We start from the raw sequence: 5,813 nt of genomic DNA, 5'->3' as shown, positions 1-5,813 counted from the left end.
ACAGAAAAGACATTTGTCACATGATAGGCCCCTTGAAATCACTCTAAAGCCATGCCCAAACAGAACAGCATGGTTGCAAAGCCCTCTGATCATGCCAGAATTAACCCTTATTGTATGAGGGTTCAAATGAAGCTTCTTCTAAGTGCCCACCTAAGACTTAATTAATTTCTGTCTGCTCCAGCTGCAGCACAGTGAGCTGCAGCTGCTGTCTCTGGATGGGAGGGGAAAAGGCAGGGGAGAAAGGTCCTTTCTGGGGTTTTCTAAATGCTGCTGGAGTGGGGGAGGCAGTGGACTAGAGCCCCTCATTTTGGGGGGCTCCAATCTACCCACACCCACACTCCAGTGGGTCTGAGAAAACCCCACAAGACATCCCTCCCCTGTTTTTCCCCCCTCTGATCTAGAGACAACAACAGGACTGGGAGGGGTGGGGAAGGGACAGAGCCAGGGGGAGATTCAGCCTCTCTTCCTGGATTGGGTTTGGAGCCAATCCTCCACTCTTCCAATTCAGCAGCTAACATTTATTGGATTGGAGGGATCAGCCTAACTCATAGCAATTTCTATGAGTCACCATGAGTTAGACCCAGGAGTTGCACTTCTGTCTGTGTCCACTCTGTTACTGTAAGGCAAGAACAATTGCATTCTTAAATACAGGCAAAAGAGGCTATTATTGGTGTGAGGGAAAAAGAGCAGGGTGTGAGAAAAGCCCTGGGAAATTTGAGCAAGAAGTACTTACCACAGGAGCAGAGGGAAGCCTGACCAGAGCAGGGTGCATGCTACCATGTTTCTACAGCATGTGCTCCTGTCCTACCAGTCATCCTGACCTTTTGGGGAGGAAAAGAAGGGCATGAATCCAGCTTAGTTAACCTGCACCAATTATGGATGCAGCTTCAAGGTGCTGTGGCAGAGCATCTTTGGTGTCTGCCACTTTAAGGGCCAGAGCAGGCAATAGGACAGCCAGCAGGTGTGAGCTAGTGTAACAAGCCTATCACATGACTGCAGGAGAGCCCTGGGATAGGAGGAGGGGGCTGAGCAGCCTCCATTTTAAACCCAGACCCTTAGGGCTGAGGCAGCAGTTTGCTGCAACCAGCTGAAAGAATACTACCCAGCTGGAGCTGCTGCTCACAACATCTTGGAAGTAAGGGCAGGAGAAATGGGGAGGGCAGGAGGCTCCTGGTCCTGGGGCATGACATAAAACTACAGCCTGCTTGGGTAGGATGGTCTGGTGGGTCTGCCTGTGGTGGGGTGGTCCTCAGGAAATGCTAGACCAGTTGCCTCCCCAGTGAAAGGCAAGGATGGGGCACCCCAGCCCCCACAACCTGGTGAGTAACCCAGTAGTAGGGACAGGCAGGAGCCCAAGAAGGTGGACTCATGTAAGCAGGAGTGGGTGAGCAGCATAAGAGCCTAGACGTGGCTTGTCCAAAATACGGCCTGCGGGCTGCCATGTGGCCTGCCAAGCTGTTTTATGAGGCCTGAGGTGCTGCGATGGGAAACAAAAGTAAACAGTGTTTACTTTTGTTCCCACCCCTTGTCCCTCCCCCAGCTCCTCAGCACGTGACCGGCAAAAGTGGACTACGAGGCAGTTGGCTGCCCAGTGACTGCTGACCCTCTCCCCAGGGGGAGCAGGGCCCCTCTCTCAGCTCCCCTGACCGCATCCATGGAGGCTGGGGCAGGTGAGCTCACACCAGGCAGGTCCCAGAGCCCGGGCCGAGGCGCCCCCCGCCCCCTCCACGCCCATCACACGGCTTCTTTAAGCCCTGCGCTGGGGGTGGTCTGTACTGCATCAGTGGGGAAGGGGCTGTGCGGAGCAGGGCAGCGCAGTCTGGTGCAGGGATGAGCATGTGAGCGTGAAATGTGGCTGCCGGACTGTCAACGAGGCTGCATCCCCAGGAGAGATGCTGAGGAGCCCACGCAGGGGTGCCACACACATGCGTGAGCTCGTGAGGAAGAAGCATAAGGTCACACTCATGCCTTCCTTCTCCTCCTCCTCCTCCTCCTCCTCCATGGGAGCCAAGGGCAAGGAGGGTGGTGGACTGTGCACGCATGGCCATGTGTGAAGACCAGGCTCCTCGTCCCCAGTAGAGCTGGGCAGCGTCCTGAGGCGCTGCTTCTCCTCCTCCTCTTCTTCCTCCTCCTCCTCCATGGCTTCCTCTACTTGGTGCTGTACACCTAGGTGTCCCAGGGCAAGCCTACATTATGCTCCTTTCATTAATTGAGAGGTGAGTAGAAGTGAAAGTGTTTATTTTAGTCAAGTGTTTGCTATTATTTCATTGTTGCTTTTATATTGTTTTTAATTTGGATTTTAAACTACATTTCCAGACCCATTTAATTGTCACTTCCTGCAACTTCAGTGGTGTCAAAGGTCATGTGACATCACTTCCTGATGTGATACCACTTCCTGTGAGGAAGTGGTATCACATATTCAAAGTATATTCAAAGTATACTTGAATATACTTTGAATATGGCTCGCTGGCCCACTGGGTGATAAAAAATTCATGATCCAGACCCACATTCAAAAAGGTTGGACACCCCCGGCCTAGACAAAGCCCCTGACTGGTCAATGGTGGGGCCAGGACCAGGATGGTCAAAAGGGCTAGAGTGCCCACTACAAGGGATGCCCAGAGCCAGGGGGGCCTGAGGTTCCAACTGACCTGGAGGTGGGCTAGGGCCTGTGTGGCCAAAGGTCCCAGAGGGAAGCCATGCCCAAAAGGAAAAGAGGTCTAGAGAGCTGACAGCCCTGCATGATGGCAGGGATTGAGTCCACTTGATTAGGAGGGATCTAGTTGGGGTCCAAACACTAGACTTGGGGGCCCAGTGTGGGGCAGAAGCCACATAGTTGATGGCATCTGTGAGGCATGAGACATGGTATAGCAAAGGTCAGAGCCATTTACAATGTCCTAGGCATCATGACACTAAATGGGCAGCCTCCTACATCTTACATCAGTTATTCATCAAGTTGTGACAAGTGAGACAGGGTAGACTGCCCCTAAAAGGGTGGGCAGGCTGACATTGAGACCCAGCCCTGAGCTGGTCCCCTGTCACAGTGCCCGTATCAATTAATGTGACCTGGAAGTTGGAGAGTTGTCTGATTTTTATTTTTTTTTTCCTTTTCTGTTTAGATCCTTGGATATGCCCTTAAGGGAACCATTGGGGTTTTTTGGTTTGCTTGAGAAGTTTGTGGGGTTTGGACCTATAGTATAACTGAAGGGCTGATTATTTTATGAGATCCTGAAGGGACTGACACAGATGGATCGACACACTTGGTCTGTGACAAATTGATTCAGGTTTATCCATCTTGCAGAACTGATGGACATATGAGCCAATAAATTATTTAATTTTAAAATGGCCTTATAAAAGCAAAGGACTCTATGTGAACTCCTAAGAGTTCATTCGGTAATTCCCTGACTGACCATCAGTCACATAACAGGTGGCAGGATCCTGAGTCCATCATGTGTTAACTGGAAGTAGTAAAGATAGGTGGGGAGGAACCCCACAAATAAAGCGCTCCTAGGAAACCCATCAGAATCATCACCAACCCTACATTCAACTCCCAATAGTTAAAATATACATCAAGATGTGGTGGGCAAGAGAAGAACATCTGAGGTTAGAAGAGATGATACTATCTGGTTTCCCCAACAGCTTACTCAAGTAAGGTGGTAGGCAGGTAGAGACCACAGCCTTACTGCACCCATCCCTGAAAAATACCAGCCCCACAATACTGAAGGCATCACAGAGAAATGGGCATTAGCTAGAGGAATCCCAGATGTCCCAGGAAATAAATTTCTGGAGGATTCTTAGATTCCTCAGCAATTGGGACAAGGCTCCTGGTGGTGGCTGGCTTTGAGGAATTTAGGGATGATTTGTGAAATGTAAATATCCTCTAAGTGCTAAAGCATCCATTCTGATCAATAAGAACAAAGATTAATTCTATGATGCAGAGGAAGAAGATGATCTCCCTTCTGCCCCCAAAATACAGGGACAAGTTTTTGTTCCCTTGAAAGGGTTTTTGGCCAGAGAAAGGGCCAAAATTTGCTGTTGCAGTACAGCAATTACTTTGGTCTATATTCTTCCAAAGTTTCTTTGTTTTTTTTGTTTTTATTTAAAGAATGTGTATCTTGAAATAGGCCCACCAGTGTCCAAATTGCCACTTGAAGTTGATATTTGGTCCCTACAAAAGGGTTAATTAAAAGGTCATGAAACAGGACACACAGTAGTCATTCATTTATAATTTATTTTCATCCTAATTTTGATTTTAGCCCAGTAAATCTTTACACCATTCCCACAGAATTATTTTTCAAAATGAACACCCACCGCTTTTTCATGTGCAAACCTGAAGTTGTGTGTAATTGCAAGTTAACCATTACCAGCTTGCAAACTGCATGCACAATTACATGTTCTGCATGCATAGCTGAGGACAGAATATGGCCCCAGGGTGGTCACTTGTAAAAAGCATGTTGTTCCCTATGTCTGTTTTAAACACAATTCTATAAATAATCTACAGCAGGCATTCTCACCTTAACCCATGATGGGGAGAAACCTCCACTGCAGTCCTGTACACCATGTTTCCTTTCAGATCTTAACACCACAACTAAGCTTGTCTCATTTGGCACCCTATGTGGCATTCTACCATCCACACTGCAGATCTCACCTCTCTGCTCTTGCTGCTTCCTTTTCTACATGTTTCACTTTCCCTCATTTGGACAAAACATTCACAAACTTTTTGTTGGTGGTAACACTATTTTAAAACACATGGTCTATAAAATTGTGCATTCAGCTGTGACAGATACCAAATAGTTCTTTTCCCTAAGGCTGTTTCCCAAAGTTTTGATACCTGAAGTACACTTTTTTCTGGATTAAAAGCATTGGCACACTCAAAAAGGTGTGTGTGTGCGTGCAAACAATATATTCCATTCCACTGCCAGAGAAAATCATACCAGAGCTGAGATATACTATTAAAAAATAACCCCGTAATTTGTCTGACTGTTGCCAGTTCAAAAATCACTGAGATAGATCTAAAGTCAAACAAGATATGGAAGGGAGTCTAGAGTATCACTGATCTAGCTGGTGCCACTAAGCCAGAGGGAGAGCAAGACCTCATCTTGCTGTGCCCTGCTCTTTCCACTGTCTTCCCCGTACGATCTCCTGGTCTGTACCTCAGGGGCCAAGGGCAGCCCCTGCTGCTGACACTGATGCTTCAGGGTCTCATCCACTAGCAACTGCCCTCATAGCATCTCCTGCCAGCCCTGGGCATGTGGGAACAGTGAAGGGGATGAGCTGGGATGCAAAGCCTGTCTCTATCTGTGCATCTGCCCACTTGCAGCAGAGTGCACTGCTGGGAGCAATGGGACTGGAACAGGGGCTGCCTGGGAGTGGAGAATGGTAGGGGAAGGCAGCAGCAGTGGAGCCACTGCCCTCCCCTCCCTTCCCTGGAGCAGTTGCAGGTGCCACCAGAGTAGCTGGGGCAGGCCCAGGGTGCTAGGTTGGGGAAGAGAGCATTTACTTCCTCACATAGAGGGATCTCTGGGAACACTTCCATCACTTTCCCGGAACACTTGCAGAATCATGGCACAACCTCTGGGAATCAGTGATCTAGGATATTTATAACCCTACAATTGCTTCAGAAAAATTCTACTTCCCTTACATTCATTATTTTGATAGACTCATGGCACATTCTATAAAATACTTCTAAGTTCATTACTATGTTTCACAAGATTCAAACAGTTCTTTTATGCTTATTGAAAGTTCCCTTATGCACTCTGCAAGACAGTGATACCTCATAATTTTCATAGTTTCATAGTTTCTAGGGTCAGAAGGGA

Source organism: Gavialis gangeticus, unplaced genomic scaffold, assembly GCF_001723915.1.
Source record: "Gavialis gangeticus isolate Ggan-Ray unplaced genomic scaffold, GavGan_comp1, whole genome shotgun sequence".
Lineage (NCBI taxonomy): Eukaryota > Metazoa > Chordata > Crocodylia > Gavialidae > Gavialis > Gavialis gangeticus.
Note: the sequence above shows the minus strand (reverse complement) of the source record.